Genomic DNA, 24,384 nt, shown 5'->3' on the forward strand with positions numbered 1-24,384 from the left:
AATTAGTATTTCAATGATGGAAAATTTTCATTATGAAAAATGCAGTAAAAATCGGTGTAGAGTCTGTGAATTAAATTTAGCTTAAAAGCTTTATTTCTACATATAAAACAACTCTTGAAAGAACTTCTCCATGTTTCTCCATGCTAATGATGTATGGTTTTACAAGTTGGGCATATAGAAGGTTAGCAAATTTAATATCAGACAAAATAACATTTGGGCCAAAAAATTTAATGGGCCTCTCTTGCCAGGACAGTTTCCATGGGAAAGCCAGGCACTGGCAGGAAGAGCCCCTCCAGCGGTGTCTTTCATTGGCAGCTTTAAATGGCCAGGCTCTTGTCGGGGTTCTGTTCCCTCCTTTCTCCTGCCAGCTTGGTTCCTGACCTCAGCTGTCTGCATCCTGATCCCTACTGGTCTGGGAAGGGAGCTCCCACCTCCCATGGAACAGAGGAGAGGACGGTGGGGAATTGCACCCAACACAAGGTGGTGGCGGTTTTCTTCTCTCCAGGGGCTGGGATTACTGTGTGTTATGGTTTGGGTCGTAGATGTCTCCCGAAGGCCTGTGTACTCAAAAGGCTTGCTCCCCAGACTCCTGGAAGGTGGTAGGACCTTTGAGGAGGAAGCTACGAGGGGAGGTTAGGTCACAGCATGCCCTGAAGTGGGTACTGGGGTCCCAGCCCCTCTCGCTGCTTCCCAGCCACCACGAGCTCAGCCACTTTGTCGCACCCTGCTTTCTGCCAGGATGCTCTGCCTCGCCACAGCGCCAGGGTGCACTAGGCTCTGGGAAGGCTAAGGGATGGAAACGCAGGTCACCTAACTTTGGGAAGCTTGAGAGTAGAAAGTGGGCCGTCCCCGTTACCTCTCTGACCTCTGAAAGCAGGTTTCACCGGTCGTGCAACCGAGCCGATCCCGTTGCTGTCAGCCAGGCAAAGGCTCCCCGCCCACAGAACCATCAACATCCTTGGCTGCTTTACCCCGGAGTCATCAAAGGACCACCAGGTGGCGCCAAAGCACGGCCGAGACCGCGTGGATTCAGATGAGGCCTCCTCATACGCGCAGCTTTGAGGGCGCGAGAGTCCAATAGGCGCTGCGTGGGTCTCTGGGAAGGGGCAGTGTCCGCTGTCTCCCCACCTTTCCCGATGGCTGAAACTGCCCTGACGGGGATATGAAAGTCTCCAGTTAGGAATGCAAGCTTCGAAGTGGACATTTTCCAGGGAGAACTGGGAAGGGTAAACCTTGCAGTAGTCCCCCCACCCCAGCCGCGTGGCGAGGAGCGGGGCGGTCGGAGGACCGGACCAGGCGGGCAGCCTCCCTCCGCACAGACCCCGGAGCTGCTCAGGGCTAAGCCGAGGGTCCTTTGGCCGAGAGGGGCTCAAAGAGTCAGGAGAGCGAACACTGACCGGGGGTCTGGTCCAGACGCGCATGTGCCCGAATGTGAGAGGCAGGCACTAAGTTAATGTCCGCAAGGTCTGGGAGGTGACAGAGGCCTGGGGAGGACGATGGCTGACATCTCAGCGGACGCCAAAGTGGACAGGAAGTGTCCACAGGACGCTCAGAGAACCCCCCACTAACGCCGCCAAAGTGCTGTGAGTTAGATGCAACCCCCGGGAGAAGGTAGGGAGGGGGATCACTAATACGGAAAACCCTGGGAAGAAAATGAAAAAGGAAAAGAAAAAGATCAGACAAGACTGAATTTACCTGAAAGTGACTAATACTGTGAGTGTATGGTTGCTTTTGCTTGTTAGTGTTTCTTTAACGGACACTTGAAGTTTTGAGTAATCAAAATTGGGAAAATGTGTATGGACAGAATACGAAGTTACGTTTTCTTATCAGACCTGAATCTGTAGCCAGTGAAATGCATATCAGCTGCAAATATTTATTAAGTTGACTGCATGTTCAACATCTTAATAATTTCAAAAAGCAGAAAGCGAAAGCTTATAGACCAAATTCTTGAACTACGTTGTAATCAGTGACTATGTCCAAACAAAACACTCAGCTACTTCAAAATTTTAAAAGGTGCAGCCAGGAATGGTAGTACTCACCTGTAACCTCAGTAATTGGGAGGCTGAGGCAGGAGGATCACCATGACTTTGAGACTGGCCTGGGATAAATAGTTCAAGACCAACCTAAACAACATAGTGAAACCCTATCTCAAAAAACATTTCAAAAGGAGAAATTATTCAATAATACTAGAGTCAAAGAGAAATCAGCATTATCACATCACATTCTTTAGAGAAAGAATGAGTGAGAAAAACAACATTTAAGTCTAAGGCAAACCTGTGTTTAAAGATGTAAATTGGTAGACTTACGTGTTTTTATTAACTGAGAGAAAATAAATTGAATATTCCACTTAGAATTTCATTCATAAAGAAGAAAGGTTCACTTTGGTTCACTTAGATTTTTTTTTTTTTTTTCTTTTTGAGACAGGGTCTCGCTATGCAGTTCAGGCTGGCCTTGAACTTGCAATGATCCTCCTGTCTCAGCCTCCCGAGTGCTGGTCACTTAGAATGTTAGAAAAAAAAGATTTTTTTTTAAAGGAGTGAGATATAACTATGGAAATAAGTTAATAAGAAAAAGTGCATATATATATATTTTTAAACTAACAGATAAATTTCACTAAGAGAAGATGCAAAACACATACCTCTTCCCTGGTCCTCAAGAAAGTACCTAGTGCCTTTCTCCTTCCAACTTGCCCCTGTACTTCTTTAGAAAGAAGCACAGCACGCCCTTCCCTGTAGGTTGGAGTTCATTCCCACTAGATTTAAAGGTCGTATTTGAATCTTATTGATTTCACACCAGCATAGCCTAGCTGAGGAGGAACCATCCTCCTGATGACAAAGTGGCATAAGGAGGAAATGAGTGACTAAACCTCACTGGCAGCTCCTGATACCTCTGTGTGTATGTGAAAGTGTAAGTGTAGGCACAGCTGCGGGGGTTGTGTTCTTTCAATCTTGGAATTTCACTGAGCTATTGAATTCAGATGGTTTCTAACATTTATGTCTGTACAGAGACACATTTTCTCTGTGTCCCACAACCAGTGATGACCGTATATTACAAATCAAATATTTTGATTAATTCCAATTGTGCAGCCAAAATAAAAAAGAAAAGGCTCGCAGAAAGGAACTAGCTGGATTTCTTTGTGCACCTATGTTGTTTACCTGTAAATAACCGTATGCCAGGAACTCAGTGCCAAACAATTTTATCTCATTTACCCTCTCATCATGAAGGAGGTACAGTACTACTACTATGCCACTTAATAGCTAAGTGTCTCACAGTATAGTTAGTGGCTTGTTCAGCAACACACGGCCAGCTTAATGCTAAGTTGGTAGTACAAAGGTTTGCATGACTCCAAAGGCCTTTCATTATTATCTACTCTTATATGCTTTTAAAGTTATTTTTCTCTGTTCTTGTTAAATACATATAAAATAATGTACTGAATATGCGTACCATGGTCTTTTTTCTTTTCTTTTTTTTTTTTTTAAACTTTGGTCTTTTTTGGTGCTAGACATGACCTGATGCAAGAGCCCCAACAAGCCAGATGAAGGGTCACAGTGTTGTGGGAGGACCGCCACAAGGTGGCAGCAAAATCTTAAGCTTTTTCTCTGAAATAAAGTCCAGACCCCTTCCTTCTTGCCTTCCTGGATCTACACAGGTAGGGGAAGTCTTGGTTCCTACTGTGGCTTCAGAGTCTGTTTTCCATCACTGTGCTCTACTGCTCTGCTCACTGCAATGAACAGTGTGACCCAGATTTGCAATAAAACATCTCTGTTGCAAACGAGGGGAGAACTTCCTGTTCTCAAATCCTAGTCTAGGTATAAATCACATGAAGCAACTACTCTGTATATTGGACACTGTAGATCCTTGTTTCATTAAGTGTTTATTGATTTATGAGTAATACAAAGCTTTTTTGAGTTGCCGTTTCATAACTCCTCAAACGTTGGCATCTAGTCTTAAGCAGTGTCCATGGACTCACTTGACTAGCTAAGTCTGAGGGCTAAGAAACCATCCCAAGGATGAAAAAACTAAATCCTGAAATGACCTTGGCGTTGCCAAGTTGACCTGGCTCTATCTGCCTACAATTTTTAAAATTTAAAAATAAAAGAACAAAAACATATTAACAAACACACATACATTTACAAAACAACACAAGAACAATACAAGCAATACTGAAATTCAGACAAGGTGATAGGAAATTAACAATGGTTGTTGTATTACATATTAATTTCTTTAAAGTGGTTACTCAAGAAAACAAGTATAGACATGCAAGACTGATCAAATAATTACTCATTAACTGTTCCTTTCAATAAAGCAATAGAAGTCAGTAGTACAACCATGTTAGCTATCCTGTATATCCATATATACATAATATTCCCCTTCTTTCTTTTCTCCTTTCCCTCATCCCAGTTGCTCTTTACTTTTGAGCAGCTTCCTTTCATTTCACAGTGTCTATCATACTATTTGCCTACAATTATCATTGGTTACTTGGAGATGTGGGATGCGTTTACATCTTGGGATGAGTTTGTGTCTTTCATTTTCATTCTGTATTCTTCTGGTGCTTGGTGCTTTACAGAGAAGTTTTAAAAAGGCTGTATTAAGCACTATTATCCAGGACATAAGCTGGGCTGAGCACCGGGCAGTCCTGTGAAACCACTGTGCATTAAACTTGCAGGTTCCTGGAGCGGGTAGGGCGCGGGGGCACCCTCCTTGCCTCCCCGTGCAGACTGCTTACCATCTTCAGGAAGAGAACAGAGTTCTGGCTGAGTGTCTGTAGTGTTTTTACTGACCAGAGTCCCTTGGGGTCTATGCTCCTAGCCAAGGCCTTCACAACAAACAGTCCCTGTTGTCACTGCAGTCTTTCTTTCATGAGGTCTCAGACAAATACCTGGGAACATCTGCTGTTGCAGGTGGGCCAGGCAGAGGGCGTGACCTGCCTCAGCACGGAGATCCATTGGAAGGTTAGGAGCCAGCATTGTGGCACCCTCCCAATACCATCATCCCCCATCTTCTGAACTAATACTTTAAATCTTCTAATTTTGTCTTATTTTCTGTCTTCTTGTTCTGCTTTCTAGAACCTTTCCTCAATCCTATCCTTCAACTCTTCCATGGATTTTTAATTTTATTTATCATATTTGTTTGTTTGTTTTGTTTGAGACAAGATCTCACTAATTCAGGCTGGTCTTGAACTTATTGTTTATCCCAGGCTGGCTTCAAACTTGTGATGATTCTCCTGCTTCAGCCTCCTGAGTGCTGGGATTGTAGGCATGCAACATCATGCCTGGCCAGTTATATTTTAAACCAGGAGCTTATTCTTAGGTCCAGATTTTTCATTTAAAGACAAATTTTCATAGAAATTGATACACTGGTCTTAAACTTAACATGAAAACTAAAGAGACTAAGAGTAGTCACAACCTTCTTGAAAAACAAAGTTGAAGGATTTGTATTTTCCAATTTAAAACTTACTACAAAGGAACAGTAATCAAAGCAGTATAGCGCTTAAATAAGGATAGACATATAAATTAATGGAAAAGAATTGAGAGTTCAAGAAAAAATAAACCTTTTAAAAATATGTGGTCAGTTGATTTCATCAAGTGTCAAGACCATGTACTAATGGGACGGAACAGTCTTTTTTTTTGAGGCAGGGTCTCACTATGTAGTTCAGGTTGGCCTTGAACTCCCACTATGTAGCTCAGGCTGGCCTCAAGTAATGCTCCTGCCTTAGCCTCCTGGATACTGGGATTATAGGTGTGTGCCAACATGCCTGGCTCCATGAACAATCTTTTCAACAAATAGTGCTGGGATAATTGGATAGCCATATGCAAAAAAATAAAGCGAGATCTTTACCTCATATCATAGCTTCCAAATGCAAAGGTCTAAATTAAGAATCAGAACTATAAAACATGCTGGGATTACAGGCATGTGCCACCACACCTGGCTACCTCAAAAGTATAAAACTCTTAAAGAAATCTGTGGGAAATCTGTGACCTTGGATTTGCCAATAGATTCTTAGATCTGACACCAAAAACACAAGAAACAAAAGAAAGTAGATAAACAGATACTCTATAAGAGAATACAAATTTTTGTTTTTCAAAGGACACCATCAAGAAAGTGAAGAGACACTATTATTTGTCTATTTGTTTTCCTGAGAAACTATTTTGTAGACAATAATATGTAAAATGATAACCATCGATAATTTCCTACCATTTTGTCTGTAATTTGCTAAGTCCCCCCTATTATTATGTTATCCTTCTTTTATTCTTTAAAATAAAAAAAAAAGAAAGTGAAGAGACAACGTGTAAAATGAGAAAAACATTTGCAAGTCATATACTTGATAAGAGATATATATCTAGAATACATAAAAAACTCTTGTAATTTAATAATAAAAAGATAACAGAATTTTAAAAATGAGCCAAAGATCTGAATGGACATTTATCCAAAGAAGAATTACAAATGGCCAATAAGCACATGAAAAGAGGCCTAGGATCATTAGTTACAGAGAAATATAAATCATGACTATAATGAGCTACTTTACCCCACTGGGATAAAATAAAAATGTCAGATAATAACAAGATTGGTTAAGATATAGAAAAATCAGAATTCTCTTGTACTCTTGGTAGGAATTGCTTCTTTGGAGAATGTTTTGGAAAATTTTTTTTTTTTTTTTTTTTGGTACCTGGAATCAAACTCAGAATTTATACTTGCCAGGCAGGCATTTGTGTTGCTGAGTTTTATCCCTAGTCATTTTGGCAATTCTTCAAAATGTTAAATGAAGGTAGACTTGGTGGCACATTCCTGTAATTACAACTACGTGGGAGGCTAAGAATAAGGACCGCAAGTCTGAGGCCAGCCCAGGCAATTTAGCAAGACCTTGTCTCAAAATTAAAATATGAAAAGGGTTAGATATGTTGCTCAGTGGTAGACCACTTGCCTTACATGTGCAAAGCATGAGTTCTATCCCCAGTACTGAAAAACAAAAAGTTAAATGTAAAGTTTCCATTTTACCCTGCAAATATATACCCAAGTATAGAGATATGAAAAAATGTAAATGCAAAAACTTGTACATAAGTATTCACAGTGACATTACTCGTAATAACCAAATTTGGGTAGCAACAAACCAAATATTGACCTAATTAATAAATTGTGCTTTATCTAAACAATGGAGTATCATTCATCCTTAAAGAGGAATGAAGTACTTTCAATGGTGAACTAAATAAATATAATATAATACTATTACATAAATATGATATTTGCCTTTTAGGAATTTACAAGGTAGTGAGGTAAATATTCTAAAATAATCAGGAAGCTATGTAACTATGAATTGTAGGGTGTGTATAGGCATTCTGAAAAAACACTCCTTGTGGTCTCATTTGGATAAAAAGAAGGCATCTCGGAAGCAGTGCTCACATAAAGGTGTAAAGAAGCAGATGGAGATGAAGGGGCAGCGAGCAGTGGAGACAGGAATATGTAGCATGAGGGGCCAGGGTGAAGGCAGCTGAGGGGTGTTGAACTAGGTTGTGAGGTGGGAGAGGCCTAAGGTTAGGGAGGGAGTAAATGGGATTCTGATCTTCTTTATGACAGTCCAAGAAGATCACTGAAGGTCTTTTTTTCGAGTGCTGGTGATTGAGCCCATGGCCTTGAACATGGTAGGTAAGCTAAGCGCTCTACCACTGGGCTATGCTGTGACCCTCATTCAAGACTTGGATGCAGATTCATGATGTAATCTGATTTGTAGGTAAGAAAATCACCTGTTAGATGATTGGAGTAAGATAAGTGTGTTAGGAGGATAAAGTTATAGCCCTAGTAAAAGATGATGGTGGCAGGAAGGTGCTGTCATGGAGCTGGAGGGAAAACTTGTTTAGAATCCAGGGGTGAAGGATGCACGATGCGTTCACAGTACATGAATGAGGCCGCTTTCTTGTGACCTGCTTACCTGCTGCACCTGCTCACACCTGCCTTCACACGTTATCTCCCCTCTTCCCTGTGCACTCTGTGCCTTGGTACTTGCACAGATGCATGGAGGCTAGCAGATGTCCACAGTCTGTGGTCCTTTCTCTGTCAGCTCTTGGAAGGAAAGTGGTCTGTATCAGTCATCTCTGAGGGAGAAATCTAGGAGTTGGGTGAGGAGATCAGCATGCATAGGGGAGATGAGAAGAGGATCCCTGCCCCCACCCCCACCTCCTCAGCAAGTCTGTGACTTCAGTTAGCCAGGTCCTCCCCCAAGAACCCTGGGGACAAGTTTTCTGGCCACTCCTCTGCAGTCCTACCTCCCTGGGTCCTGGTCCCTGGAGAAGCTGCACCAGAGTGTCATGGTGACAGAGGCCCCCCTCGGTGCCCCAAGGACCCAGTGCAGCACTGGTGGAAGGAGGTTTGGGAACTTGACCCCTGGGCTTTCCTACAGGCCCGCTTTATTGTCTTGGAGACAGATACAGCTGAGCAGTGATGTTTTCTGACTTGAGCCCTCCGTAAAAGGCTGGTCATTTGAGTCAGAAGGAAAAGGCGGAAGCTATGTAGTCCAAAGGGGAGAAAATGCCAGAGGCCACTAAGGAAAGGGCCGGGTGCTGAGAGAGAGAGAGAGAGAGTAGGAAGCCAGGCGCTGGCCTCCAGGCAGCAGACTCAAAAGTAAGGAAGTGTCAAAGCACAACAGGATGGGGAGCTGTCCACAGGACAGAAGGGCCAACCGGAAGGAACTCCCAATAGCCAAGGCTGAAAGAATTTGAGCAATAAAATAAATAACATAGTACTGGATCAGTACAGTTGGAGACTACTGTAGGGATAAAAGAAAAACTCCTGGACCCCTAACCTATTACTCATTAAAAGCATGACCTATATTATCTTCTGAGACAGTCAGGGACTTATGCTGTTTTTGCTAAAAACAGTGACTCTTCACTTGGAACTAAAAACAGAACAAAGTTTAACCTTCATTTTGTATCTTAAAACTGGTTCAGACCCATTCTGGGCTTTGCCTATAGGCATGTTTATCATTTACAGAGGGTTTATTTGAAAATTGGCAAAAGAAGGTTGACTAGTTCTTAATTCATAGAACCTATCTCAACACCCTTCAACACTGAAGACACAAAGATAAAGATTCAGAGGGATATTCAACTACCATCAAGCACTCAGAAGTCTGCAGTCATTCCCCTGAAGCTACAGTCCCCTTGGATTTCAGCAGAGCCCCCACAAACCTGAGACTGTTCCAAGCAGACACATTCTTCTCATGGAGACAGAATCACTCCCTTAAGCAGTATGGACTTCTCCCACAGACATCTTGCAAAACCTGAACTGAGATAATTATCAACCAGACTCTAGCCCACTTTAGCAAATAAAACCTGGTGTCACTTTTTTTTTGGTCAATGGGTTGTATTAGTCACTTTCTGTTGTTGGGACATAATACCTAATACATATTCTGAATACAAATTCCAAATTTCTGAATACCACAACATAAAGGAGGAGAGGTTTCTTTTGGCTCATGGTTCTAGTAGGTTCAGTCCATGGTTAGCTGGCTCCAAGGCAGAAACAACATGGTAGAAGGGCACAGTAGATGAAAGCTGCTCACCCTATGGCAGCTAGAATGGAGAAAGCAAGGAGGAGCTAGGGACAAGAATATACCTTCCAGGTCATGCCTCAAGTGACTTGCCCCCTCCAACGAGGCTCCACTTCTAACTACAAGACTTTTGGGGAACATCTTAGATCTAAATCATAACAGGCCAATCTAATTCTCTTTATCAGAGCTATGTCCCCTCCAGCTGCTCAAGCTGAAATCCCCTCCCTATTTTCTTTACTTTTTAACTCTGCCTAGTAAGATTGCCTATGATGCATCCTGAAATGCTTTTATGTGACAAGAGTTGACAATTCTACTCCATGGGAAGGGGGCAGTGGAGTTCCCTGACTCATTCATCTTTGGGGGAACTCATCAGACCCCATCCAGTGACAAAATTACTAACCCAAATATAAAATAAATATACATGTGTTCATAGTGATTGTCTTGGTTACTTTTCTCTCGTTGCTGAGACAAAATACCCAGTGCCCAAAATGAAGGAAGGAAAGGTTTATTTAGCTTACAGTTTGTGGAGATTTCAGTCCATACTTGGCTGGCTCCGAGGCAGAAGGTAGCAAAGCAACAAGAGCAAAGGGGGGAATGGCAGCTGAACAGCAATGCAGCCAGAGCAAAAAGGAGGAATGGCCGCAAGCAGCTTCTTTCCCTGCCTTACTTTGTAAACAGGCTACCCCCACCTAAGGGGCATGTAGCTCTCACATAATCTTTGCCCTTCTCTTCCACAGGCTCAGGATGTGTACAAAGTAAGTATCCTGGCTTCCTGCTGAGTCACTTAGCCAAACCTCCAGACTCCCCAAGTTGACACAATGTATCAACCATAACAGTGATAAAAGTATATATTTGAATAAATAAGTAAATTGAAGTATCTTTTTTCCAACCAAATTTCATTTAATGTATATACTTATTCCTTTTTTTAAGACGTGAAGCTTCATTCCTCTTTCATCCATGAGGATATATTTGGCTTAGTGGCGACTGAATTCTGTTAAATTAAACATTTTATCCAGGTACAGTGGTACATGCCTGTAATCGCAGCCACTCAGGAGGCTGAGGCAAGAGGATCAGAAGGGCAAGGCCAATCTGAGCAATTCTGTGAGACCCTGACTTAAAATAAAAACAAAAAGGGCTGGGGATATAGCTCCATGACAAAGTACTTGCCTAGTATGGAAGATGCCTGGGTCCAAACCCAATACTAAAAAATCAAGCAAGCAAGCAAGCAAGCAAGCAAGCAAGAAAGAAAGAAAGAAAGAAAGAAAGAAAGAAAGAGAAAGAAAGAAAAAGGAGACCATTATTTCGGGCTAATTTCCTGCATTAGGCCCCACCAAATCAGACCAAAAATGAAAGTGGAGTCACACATAACTAAAGTTCTATGTTACCAGACCAAAACTAATTTTTTATCTTACCTTTTTTATAAACCAGGACAGCTAGAATAGCCAAATTTCTGAAACAGTCCAGTTACATCCAATGAAGTTCCCTCTTCTTTAATTATTACCAACAAAAAAACCCTGAAATAACCCAATATTAACCAGTCATTTTTCCCTATTCTATTTCCCTTTTCCTGCCTTATGATGAAGTAAGTTTTAAATGTCTAATCACTCTTTGACCGTAGTTTCTGCTTTCTTCAGCCCCTCTCTGTTTATAAAATCTACTTATTCTACTCAGCTCATAGGACACTTACTTTGTTTGATGGAAAGAAGGGTTGCCTGGTTCTATACTTGTGAACAAAACCAATTAAGATCTTTAAACTAAATTTATTGTAATTTTGTCTGTTGACTGTTTGAAAGCATAGAGTTTCCCCACCCACACTGCCCTAAGGGAAAGGGAAAAATTGTAAGGGTACACTGGCAAGCACTGCCCTAACCATGCAACGTGCTGTCGTATTTGTGTACCTCCAGCTACGATGAGAAGAGAATGCACCTCACCTTTGGTTTTCTTTTCAAGGACACAACCCCAGTGTAATCATGTGGAAAACATCAGCCAAACTCAAACTGAGGGAAATCCTACAAAGTACCTGAAAAGTACTGCGCCAAATCATGAAAACTGTGAAAAACTGGAAAAGCCTGAGAAACTGTCACAGTTTAGAGGCACAATGAGTCAATGCAAGGCAGGGTAGAAGAGGATTTTAACAGAAAATCCCAGTGAAATCTAAATGAAATTTGGAGTTTATGAACATAGATGTTCCAATATTTGTTTCTTAGTTTTTACAATTCACCCTTTAATAGGACAATATTTGGGGACCCTGCAACTTGTGAGAGGTATTCAGGAACTCCCTGTATTATTTTCATAATTTAAAAAAATATAAAATTATTCTAAAAATTTATTATAGTAATAATAATAATAATAGGTTAAAATCTAGGAGGTTGATGATGGAGTACATAGAGCTTTCTCTCTTGTTTTTCCTGTGGCAAACTATTCCCTCGTGTGGATTTAATGTAATTTATTTAACTAAGTTCTCCTGAGTGCTTGTTTATTTACAGTTTTTTTGCTAGTACAATGTTATACAGGTGGTATATCATTTACACGTGTAAGAATAATGAGAATAAATTCCTAGAATTGCAATTCTTAGGTTAGAAAACATTGGCACTTGTCATTTTGATCAGTATTGCCAAGTTGCAGCCCAGCGTCGTGAGGGTGAACCCTTATAATCCCAGCACTGCGGGAGGCTGAGAGAGGTGGATCACAGGTTCAAGCCCAGCCTAGTTGACTTAATGATTTGGTGAGACTCCGTCTCAAAATTTAAAAAAAAAATTTTTTTTTAAGAGGGCTGGTGATGTATTCTGTGCTAAGGCACTGGGTTCAATCCTCAGTATTGCAAAAGAAAAAAACAAACCAAATCACCTTCCTTAGATATTGAATCAATTTATACCTTGGCAAGGAGAAAAAATAAAAATGAAATAGCATTGGTTTGGGCACTTAGAATGAAGTTGGGAAGCCATTGTTAATCAGCTCTCAGACTCCTCTGCAGTTTAACATTTGCACTGAGCTGTGGGTGTACCTATCCAGGTGTACCTATCCTGCCTTCCCTACATTACAGCTGAGCATAGAAACATTGTTAACTTCTGCTGATGTTCTTTATGGCAGACCCCTTCCCCCAAACTACCCAGAGGCTCAGACCACATTCAATCCCTTTCATACAAAACAGCTTAACTTTTGCCAGTGCGAACCATAATTTCTGACTAACAGATGATGTAATCTCCAACCTCCTTGCAATGTAGAGCTATAAATATAGCCATCATTTTGTAAGACGTTGGGGCACATTTTTAAAAGCTGTATGAATCTGTGTTTTCCCAGATTGCAATTCTAATTAGCCCTAAATAGATGTAATTTTCCTTGCTCTGGACTAAGTTGATCTTATTTTTATTTGACAGTTTTCACCAGCAATGTAGGAAATGCTTCTTTCTCCACATTCTTTCAACATGAATTGTAGTCAAAGTTTTAAAAAATTATTAATTTTACTAAACTAATAGGTAAAAATAATCCTTTGATATATATTTTAATTTTAACTTCACTTAATAATAAGACTGAACATCTTTCTATGTTTCAGAGGTTCCTCTCCCCCATTTTTTGCCATCTATCTTAAGATTTTTTTTTTTTTTTTTTGCAGTACTGGGGATCAAACTCACAACCTCGCGCTTGCCAGGTGGTGCTTAGGCCACTGAGCTGTATCTCCAGCCCCTTAAGGTATTTTTTGTAACAAAAAGTAATAATAAAGTAAGCCCCTCCAGAGGTTCTAGATATTGAAAGTTCTCAGCACTTCAGCAAGTCAGAGAGGATGGCAATGAACTCAGCACTTTCTGGGTTCCAGGCCGCGATTCTTGGCTGCTGACATGGGCACTCACCCCCATGTTTCTCAGCTTCCTTGGGACCCTTCCTTCATCCTCCCGGCCGAAGTTCTCCCCCAGCTTCCAAGTGGTGGTTTTCTCATCAGCACCTGGGCCATAAATCTGGAACAGGATGCTGAGCAGGGGTCTTCCTGTTGCATGGAAATGGTAGCTAAAGCCTAAGGGTGAGAACAAAAACCCTGAAAAAACTAAAATGCTAAGGACCTATCTTACTAAAGAATGTAGCCAAGAACTTAACCCCTTTCCAGGGGCTGTGAAAAGGGGATGGAACTGGCCCATCACAGGTGACAGTCAGTACCTCCTGTGGTCAGGCAAGAGGGAGGAAAATGGTCTCCATGGGTCCACAAGCCAAGAAAAGGGAAGATTCCAGGGCTACAATTCACAGAGATTAGGAGTTAGATGGCCTTCTACCCCCCAGGTTAGCCTAATGGAAATCCTGATCTGGCCCTGGTTGAGCAAGGAAGAGAGAGATTCCAGGGGCAAGGAGGGGACAGCAGAGCAGTGTGGGTGGGGAATGAGTTTCCTAAGGGTTAAATGAACAACATGGAAGTGAACTGGGCTGGCTTCCTGACAGGGAGGATTACCCTTTAAGCCTGAGAGAAAGTGTCACCAGCTAGAGGGTCCTTGCTTTAGCAGAAATGGAAACTAGAACTGAAGCATGAATTTGTAGTCTAAGAAGTAAGAGAAGATAAGTAAGGGACTCTGATTTAGGTGGTAGGTGGAGGCGGGCACACTCTGATGAAGGGGATCCAGGCTGCGCTCCCTAACCCTCGAGGCAGGAGGCAGCTTTTAAGGATTAGCGGAGGTGGGCCAGGGTCCAGGTGATCATTATCTCAGTCCTGGTTTCATAGGTCTGGAATCCTCATGGCTTGAGGGTGCTTCTGTTTCTATGAAATGATTATCTCTGCGGTTTTAGTCATGTGGGCTCTGCTCTTCCAGGAATGCAGGTGATTACAGATTTAGAATAGTAGCTGGAGACCTCTGAGTGTACCCAAACGCCCTCTTTTTTTTTTTTTTCCTCCGGTACCAGGAACCGAACTCATGACCTTGCGCTTGCCAGGCAAGCGCTTTTGCCGCTGAGCTAAATCCCCAGCCCCCATCCCAAACGCCCTCTTAAACTTCTCATCCCGGTACCCTCAGTCTTGAAGGGTATGAGATGGACTAGGTGGATTCAGGGCTGATAGACTTTCCCAATCAAGGTCTTCACAGCTGATGCTCTGCAGTCTCTTCTGTGCTCCTCCCACACTCCCTGTGCTCCCCACAACACTTTAAAGACCTCCCACAACCACCTACATAATCTATCACCACTTTTGCTGTTGCTCTCCATCCTCCTTACTGTACTTTGTTTTCTTTATAGCACTTATGACCACAATTCATCTTATTTGTTATTGTCTCCTCCCCTTCCCACATATCTAGTACCTAATATAATGCCTGATGTAGAAATAATGTTCAGTGCCTTTAAATGAAGTGAATGAGTAGAGTTGGATGAGGACTATAATGATGGATGGGATATAAAGGTTAGATTGTGGCTGGATTTTATTGCTGTGCTAAAAGTCTGGTTCTGTTTTATTGTTCCTGTTTTCATACTGGGGATTGAACTCAGGACCATCAAACTGAGCTACATTCTAAACCATTTTTTAACTTTTATTTTTTGAGATAAGGTCTTGCTAAGTTGCTCAGACAATCTTGCATGGCCAATGGAATTTTGCAGGTGGATTAAAGATCATGAGATTAGAGATTATTCAGGATAGTCTAGGTGGGTCCAATGTAATCATAAAGTTCCAATGTAATTATAAGTGAAGAGGGATGAGAAGGTTAAAGTCAGAGAAGGAAGTGCAATGATGAAAGTAGGCATCACAATGACAATATTTCTGGCTTTGGCAATTCAAGGGGACCACAAGACAAAGAGTGCATTCAGCCTATAGATACTGAAAATGTCAAGGAATTTGATTCTCCTGAGATCCTTCAGAAGGAGTGCAGCCTTGCTTACATCTTGGTTCTAGTACAATAAAACTCATTTCAGACTTCTTGCCTGTAGAACCCTTAAATATTTATATCATTTCAAATCAAAAGTTTGTTGTGATTTGTTACAGCAGCAATAGAAAACTAATACCTGGTAGTTGCCCTGTAATTTTTGTATTTTAGGAAGACAACTCCATTTTAGCACCACTACCTAAACCTCACAGCACTTGCATCTATAGTCCCTGTTACAATGGATGACTATCCCTACCCTCAGCAGCAGCTACTGTTGACTCCCCAAAATACCATCAGAAAAGTCTATTTATTGCATTAAACTTAGCTTGCCAGACTTACTCCAGTAATGCCAGCAATAACATGCTAGGCACTTAGTACTTCAAAATGGGGAAATTAGGACAGGTTTAGGGCCCAGGCTGGATGATTTTTAAGGTGGGTCTTGTGTGGGAGAACTGGTTAGGAGTAGAGAGTTTAAAATAGCTTTGGACAGGTGGGCACAGTTAGGTGAAAGTCTTGAAGTGAATCTTGATGCACAAATCATTTTATTAGGCATTTGTTTGTTTGTTCTATGGTGCTGAGGATCAAACCCAGGACCTCACACATGCTAGACAAGTGCTCTATTGCTGAACCATGTCCCCAGCACTGAACAAGTCATTTCAGCTGCTTCACGGTCTTATCATCCAGGAGCAGGTATTTCCCAGAGCAACTGGTGAAGTTATTTTCACTTGATCTCAGGGTTTAACACAAAAGTAGGAAAGTGTGCCTTATTCCAGTATTGTTAAATATGGAAACAAAGAATTAAAGTGGTATCAAGTCAATCAAATCTCCTGTAGTGGTCTGGATTTCTTCTTCTTTTTACTCAAGGACTTTACTCCTACAGTTTTGCCTCTTCCCTGCACACCATCTGTTCTCCCTTTCTGCTGTGTCATTCTCATGTTGGAAAAAATAAAAATCTCCCCACTGGTCCCCTCCTTGATATCTGCCCCATTTGTTTCCTTTTACAGAACAACTTTTTTGTTGTTTAAACAGTTGATAGTTTCACTTTCACTTAATATGAAAGTAACCCTTCTCCCATGCAAATTCCTACATTCTGCATTTAACAAGTCCAAGTGTTTATATATATTATAAACTTTTATCTTTTTTGATTAACACTTATTAATTGTGAATATTAATGGGGCTCAGTGTAATATTTCCTAACAAGCATACAATTTGCACTGTGATCTAACCTCTTTTTATCCACACCCCCTCAAGAACTTATTAATAACTATTCTACACTCAGGTTGAGTTTTTAGTTTGGTGTATGAGAGAGAACACATGGAGCTTGTCTTGGAAGTGCTGTCCACGGTATCATCTTGACTTCTCCGCCTCCCAGTTGGCTCCCTCCTTGGCCCGCTACACCCATCCCGATTGGCCTTCTTCAGGTTCCTGGAACACTCTAAATGCATTTCTGCCTGAAGGCTTTTCACACTCTGTCCCCTTTCTCTCCTCTGCTCCCCCTCACCCTTGGTCTTCACAAGGCTCTTTGCTTCTTGTCACTCAGATTTCAGCTTGTTTGATCATCAATCTCGAACCTGCCTTATAGGTTCTGCAGTGTCACTCCATTTGTGATGGATTGACAACTGGCGGTCAACTTGTAACACCCAGCTGAACCGAACCAGTGTGGTGCTGGGTGTGGGAGGCCCACCTGAGAATTGTTGCCAATGTGAAAAGGAGAACTGGAGAGAAAGAAGGGGGCGGTTGGTTCTCCTGGAGGAGCTTGTCATGCAGGCTTTTCTCATATGAACTTGGCTGTTCTCATCATCAAAGGAGCTCAAGACCTTGCTGTTGCTGAGAATGCCTGTGGTACTTTTTTTTTTTTTTTTTTTTTTTTTTGGTACTGGGAATCAAACTCAGGACCTTGCACTTGCCAGGCAGGCACTTATGCCACTGAGCTATATCCCCTGGTCCTTCCTGTGGTACTTTTGAGGGGAGCTATGGTTCTTACTTTGAGCATTGCCTCTTGGCTCCAGTACACATCCATCAGCCTGTTGGCACAGATCCTTCATCCCACTGGCACAGACTTTCTAGCTTCCACCACTGACCTTTGGGCCTTCCCAGCACAGATCTGTGAAACAGACTTGTGTGAGACATTGTTATGGGCTCTTGGCCTCCAGTTGGACTTGTTGGGGGGCATTGTCATGGGCTCTAGGTCTTCATCTGGACTCATGCAGGACATTGCCATAGGATTCACCCCCTCAGATGGATTCTTTGGGTCTCTAGTGTGTGGACAGATTTCCTGAACTCTTGGTACTTGACTCTTTGGGTGACTATTATAAAATAATCCTATAAATTATGTATCCTGTATTAAATTGTTTTTATTGTAAACCCTGATTACAGCACCATTTATGATAATATTTATTTCTACTGTTACATATAACATAATTTTACAACTTTTAAAATGTATAACTCAGTGGTATCATGTTCTTATGGTGTTGTACAACCATTACCACCATCTTTCAAACCAAAATTCAGTACCCATTAATCAGTAATATTCCATTCACCTCACCTCCAAGCTCTTGGACACCGCTATTCTACTTTATCTCTCTATGAATTTCACTATTCTAGCTACTTCATAGTAGTGGCTTCTTTTCATTTAACATGTCTTCAAGTTTCATCCGTGTTGTATCATGTTTCAGAATTCCATTCCTTTTTAAGGATGAATAGTATTTCATTTGATGTATTTGTCACATTTTATTTATCCATTCATCTGCTAACAGGCATTTAGGTTGTTTCTACCTTTTTTCTTTTTCATCTCTATGCAGTTTGGACTGTCCTTGAACTCACTTTGTAGCCCAGGCTGATCTCAAACTTGCAGCAATCCTTCTGCCTCAGCTTTGCAAGTGTTGGGATTATAGGTGTGTGCCACCAGGCATGGCTATTTGTACCTTTTGGCTATTGTGAACAATGCTGTGAACTTTGTAGTGCAAGTGCCTGTTTAAGTCTGTCCTTTCAATTCTTTTGGATATAGACTCAGAATTGGAATTATTCGGTCATATAGTAGGTCTTTATTTAGTTTTTAAAAAGACTATTATAATGTTTTCCTCAGAGTCTGTACTATTTTATATTTCCAACAGCAGTGTATAAGAGTTTTAATTTTTCCACATCTGTACCAACAATTGTTATTTATTATTCCTTGTTTTGTTTTCTGATAGCTATCCTTATGAGTGTAGGTAGTATGTCACTCCATTTTAATTCTCTAAATACTTTCTAGAAGTATTCAAAATTTTGTGCGCACACATACACACATACACACCTTTCTGTCTTCATATGGTAAGCTTTGTAGAGTAAGGATCATGTCTCTTTTGTTTACTATTGTATCTGTAGCATATAAGAGTGTCTGGCAGGTAATATCAACAGCAATAACAATTATAATCGCTACAACAAATATAATAGCCAAATTTATCCAATACTTACATGCTAGGCACAGTATTATAACAATACTATAGGACAGGGAATATTATTATTATTATCATCACCCTGATTTTACAGAAAAGAAAATCAAAGCACTGGGAATGTAAGCAACTTGCCTATGGCTGCACAACAGCTGTTGTTACTTGAAAGACATTTTTCGAATAGATGAGAGAAGAAATGAATGGTGGGGAAGGAGAATTTCAGGACAGTGAATTGGTAGACTATGATACAAGCCTCACACAACACATTGCACCTGGACTTCTGGTAGTAGAAGAAGAGTGTAAGATCCAAACCCTTGAGGAAATAAAATCACTGATAAGAATTCACAATATAAATGTGTAGCCAGGAATATTTTTCTTATGTGCCAAAAAAAATTGCCTAGAATGGGTACATAGAGAACTTGTACTTGGGAGGTAAAGAAAACCCCTAAACACTCCTGATTAGAGCACATATTTTGCTGTTTGGTAATTTTCAATTTAGCACATTATTAGAGTCTATCTTTGTAAAGTTTCCTGTTTGGTATAGGGCCAGAAAATGTATTAAGTTTATGTTTGCTTTTCTTTGTTTATTTGTAGCACTGGGACTCAAACTCAGAACCTCACACATGCTAGGCAAACACTCTGCCAATGAGCTACATTCTCAGCCCTTTTAAATTTTATTTTGTGAAAGGCTTTCACTAAGCTTTCTGGCTGGCCTGGAAAGTGCAATCCTTTTGTCTCAGGTTCCTGAACTGTTTGGATTACAGGTGTGCATCAGCCCATGGTCAGCTGTCTCCATTACTTTAGGCCTGTGAACAGGCAGAGTCAGCCTAGCAGAAGGGCATGGTGGGGGAGAGCTGCTCATCTCATAGCAGCCAAGAAGGAGAGAAAAGCGGAAAGAGCCAGAGAGGAAGGAAGAGGCTGGGGGCCAGATGTACTCTTCATGGGCATTCCCCCAGTGGCTTGGCCTAGTTCCTCCAAGTGGGCCCCACATCTGTTTTTTTTTTTTTTTTTAGATGAATACTAAGGAAATGTTTTCTTAAATTTTGATTCTCTTTTTTCATTAGTGTGCGTTTGCAGTACATAATGATTGCATTGATTGTGGGAAGCTGGAACATGTACATAACACATTTTAACTCTTTTGTCTCCTGGCCCTCCCATCCCTCCGTGCTCCTTTTACCCCTTGGTCACTTTCCCATTTACAGAAGCTCTACCATATTCCATTTTTTTCTTTGATTCTCTTTTTTTCATCCATTGTCCCTCCCCTTCCTTCCATCTCTTGTGTCCTTCCCATTTGAGGAAGATCTCCCTACTTCCTATTATCTATTTTTTATTTGGCTCTTTATTTATTTTTTAGGTTTCTCATATATGCAACACCATGCAATATTTAAACTTATGCACCTGATTTTTTTCATTTACTGTTATGGTCTTGAAGTGCATTCATTTATTTACAAGTGCCTCAAGTTTATCTTTATGGCAGAGTAGTACTCCATTGTGTAGAAATATCACATTTTCTTTATCTATTCATCTATTGGTGAGAAGTTAGGCCATTTCCAAGACGTAGTTATTACAAATTGTGCTGCTGTAAACATGAGTATGCATGTATCACTGCAATATGATGACTTTAACTCTTTCAGGAAGATACCTAAAAGGGAAATAGCAGGGCCAAATGGAGTTTCTATTTTTAGATTTTTGAGGAATCCCCACACTGATCTCCACAGTGGTTATACTAGTTTACATTAGCAATTTCCACTAACAGTGTAGAAGAGTTCCATTTTCCCTGCATTCTCACCAGCATTTGTTATTGATTTTTTGATGATAGCCATTCTTTCTGGAGTAAGATGGTATCTCAGTGTTTAAATTTGCATTTCTGTAATAGCCAGCAAAGCTGAACTTTTTTTCACATGTTTATTGGTCACCTGTACTTCTCAGAAGTGTCTATTCATTTTGGTTGCTCATTTTTTGATTGGGTGTTTTGTTGGGGGGGGTAATGTTTTTGAGTTCTTTGTATATTGGCAAATATTGTATTGTATCCTCCTTATTGTATCCTTCAACTATGAACTCATCATTGGGTTAATTCATCTGTGAGGTCAGCACCCTCATGATCCAGTCACCTTTGTAGGCCCCACCTCTAAACATTGCTGCATTGGAAGTCAAGCCCTGAATACATGAGTCCTGGGGGGACACTTTATATTTAAACCATAATATTCATCATATTAGCACAAAAGTATGTCAGAGTTGGCCCCTAAGCCAGCACTGTCACCATGAACACAATTAGGTTTACAAATATTGCTCAGACTTCTCTGTTAGAGCAACATTTCCATTTGTCTTGGGCCCAGTGCTGCTTTCTGCAAGGTTGATACCTCCACTGTTTTCCAGGGTTTAATATTTCAAACATCATGCTCAAGTTATCAGCTGCACTGTGCTTTTACTGTCTCTGAGGAGGTAGTTAACCTAAGAGCTACTAACTCTGACTCATCCCATAGTTCTCAACATAAATATAAATATTAAAAACCTGAGACAGTCATGATCTTGGTGTGTTCAAGGTACTGAAAGGTACCTAATGTGGCTGGAGGGGAGCGGATGTAGGAAGGTGATGCAAGGTGAAGCTAGGAGTTGAGGGTGCTCAGAGCAAGGTGCATGGGACCACCGTGAAGTTTGGATTTACTCTGAGTGCAGTGGGAACCATGGAACGATTCTAAGCAGAGCAGTATCTACCTAATTGTTATTTTAAAAACATATCCCAGTACATGTACCAGCTCCCCAAGATGATTATAAAATGCATGTACTGCAAACATGTACTAATTAATAAAAAAATATATTCCATAGTGGCAGGTGTTCAGCTAAATGGCTGGCTGTTTGATGATGAATTGAATCAAACTAAGGGTTGGTGGGTGGAGAGAGGAATCCCTTTATGGAAATGCTTTTCTTATGGCTAACAGAGACTGGTAAGTTAAAAACCCAAGTTCATGGGTGAAGCCCCAGAGGACATAGAGAAAAACAGCAAACTCAACCTCAGTTTCTCCTATATACTCTCACAGCATGCTCTGTCACATAATGTGTGGGTTTTGCCCCAGCTACCACACAAGTAATGCAGCAGCATAACACCATCTGTATGTCCTCTACTTCAATTTGCTTCGCAAACAGTTCTCAAGAGTCCTCCCTTCCCCACCTCAGATGTCAGTCACAAGCCCTAGGATTTTTTTTTTAATCTGAAATTTCAACAACTGGCCACAAACAAGGCTTCCACAATCCTTTCTGCAACTTCCATTAAGTGGCTCACAGAACTCAGGGAAACACATACTTATATCTACCAGTTTATTACAAGGGATATAGATGAAGCAATGCATAGGGTAAAGTATAGGAGAAGGGGTAGAGAGCTCCCTTGCCTTCTCTGGGGTGCCACCTTCCAGGAACCTCCATATGTCCAGCTATCTGGAAGCTCTCCAAACCTTGTGTTTTGGGTTTTTATGAAGGCTTCATTACATAAGCATGAATCATTGGCCACTGGTGGTCAATTTCATCTTGGGGTCTCTCTCCTCTCCTTAGGAACTGTGCTGTGAAAGTCCCAACCCTCCAGTCCTGGCTTAGTTTTTTTCTGCAACCATCCCTTGTCTTGAAGTCACATGGAAACTGCCAGCCGTCCGTCAACTCACTAGCATACCCAGATACACCACTGAATAGTTCAGGGATTTTATAGTTACAAACCAGGAAACAAGGATGAAGGCCAAATACATATTTTACAATACAGTCACAAAGCCCTTTCAAGGTTTTAGCTACTTTGAAGTGGAGCAGGCCTGTGAAGGTCAAAATCCGGAAAAGCTGGCAAGTTGTCCTAATTTCCTTTGCTTAGTTTTTTCCTTTCACAGTCTGACACAAATCACTGGGGAAATTTTTTTTTTGTAATCCCCTGTGTTTCCTCAATTTAGGTTGGTGTGTCAGAGATTCCAGGAAGTTTCTGAGTTGAACAAGCTACTGAGTAAAACTTACAGTTTTAGAGTACAGATAATTTAGGATGAAGACCCGGAGAGATAGCTGCCCACACAGGAAAAGAGATCTCTGGGAAAAGAATGGACCCCCAAAATCAATAGAAGTTTTCTCAGGCAAGGACATGTAGTGGGGTCTGAGTTCCTTATTATGCCCACAGAGACATGGATGATGTCAGTGTGATTGTAGACTCAGGGGCCTGGCAGAGCAGAAGGCTGACATCACCACCCAGGGGACACAGTGAGCTCAGACTCCAGAGAGGCCTCTTCACAGCCCCCAGTGGTGTTACAGCAGCAGCAAACATGGCCAAGAGGGCCCTGGGGGCTGAACTGCTTTCATTGCCATTCATTTATTGTTTTTTTCCTTTGTCATCTTGCCGGTGTGGAACCTTAGCCCAGCACTATGGAGAGAGCTAGAAGGAAGGAGTACTGATGCTTGTACCTGGTAAATGTGAGGCCTTTTTGGGAGATGTAGTCCTTCCTCTAAGAGAGCCACCTGATGTGATAGACCCTTGCCTCCAAGGAGCTCACAGGTGGAGAAACAGATGTGCACACTAATAAAAGCAGCAAAAGGAAGTAGATGAGCTCTGAAGTTAGGCCTGGCTGCTAGCTTTAGTCTGCCGCTTATTAGGCATCTGATGTTGGGCAAGCTATATAAGCACACTGGAGACCACAATATTTTTGATCAATAAAAAGGAGGCAATAATTTTTGTCTCATACAAGGGTAATTTTGAAGATTAAATGAGAAAAATCATATTATGTACCTAGTAGCCAGCAAGTACACAATAACTGCTACTATTGCCACTACTCCATGGCACATAGTATGACAGGGACAGTGTAGAGTGACTGACTGCCTGGGATAGGAAAGGAAGGCTTTTCTTCACTGAGGGAGATCACACAAGCTGGATCCTAAAGAATGAGTTTTCCATGTTAGCAAGGGGAGGAAAGGGAAGATTTTTCATACAGAGGAACAGGAGAGTGTATGAAAAAATCAAAAGGAAGGAAGGAAATAGTTAAATTCATTTTAGCTCAAGCTACATGGACTAAATTATTTGTTTTCTAGGCTGTTTGCTAAAGTGCTGGGACCATAGAGATGAATAATAATAACACTTAAGTGTTTTGCATCTACTAATTAAATATCACACTATGAAACTGACACTATTACCATCCTCATAGAATGTGTGAAGAAACTGAGCATAGAAAGATTAATAATTCAGTCACATAACTTGAACCTAGAATGCTCAGTATTCAGTATTGACAGCAGAGTCTGTGCTCTTAACTATTCTGCTACAAAAGACAGAGATGCCCCTAGGGGAGTGGTGGCTAACCTATGGCGCATGTGTTATTTGTTTTTCTTTTAAAACAAAATATGTTAATATGTGAGGTTTTTTTTTTTCTAAACTAAAAACTCAGTATTCAGGTTGAATTGCAGGGTTGGCACTTTGTGATAAATACGTGGGTTTTGGGTTGCTGTCTGGGCTCTCATCACTAAAAGATTGGCCATCACTGCCTGGGGCAAGACAGTGGTAAAACCATGTGGTGGCTCCTGGGATAGAAGCGTACACAGGAGGCTGAGATCCAGAGGGGAGAATGAGATCATATGGAGGACT

The 24,384-nt window shown here is 41.2% G+C and overlaps 1 pseudogene; it reads right to left on the minus strand.

Annotated features, from left to right (window-relative positions):
• Positions 1-1,627: 1,627 nt before the first annotated feature.
• The window catches only part of LOC102023496, a 39,897-nt pseudogene continuing 17,140 nt past the window's right edge, over positions 1,628-24,384 (minus strand).

Source organism: Chinchilla lanigera, unplaced genomic scaffold, assembly GCF_000276665.1.
Source record: "Chinchilla lanigera isolate Chin_1 unplaced genomic scaffold, ChiLan1.0 scaffold00023, whole genome shotgun sequence".
Lineage (NCBI taxonomy): Eukaryota > Metazoa > Chordata > Mammalia > Rodentia > Chinchillidae > Chinchilla > Chinchilla lanigera.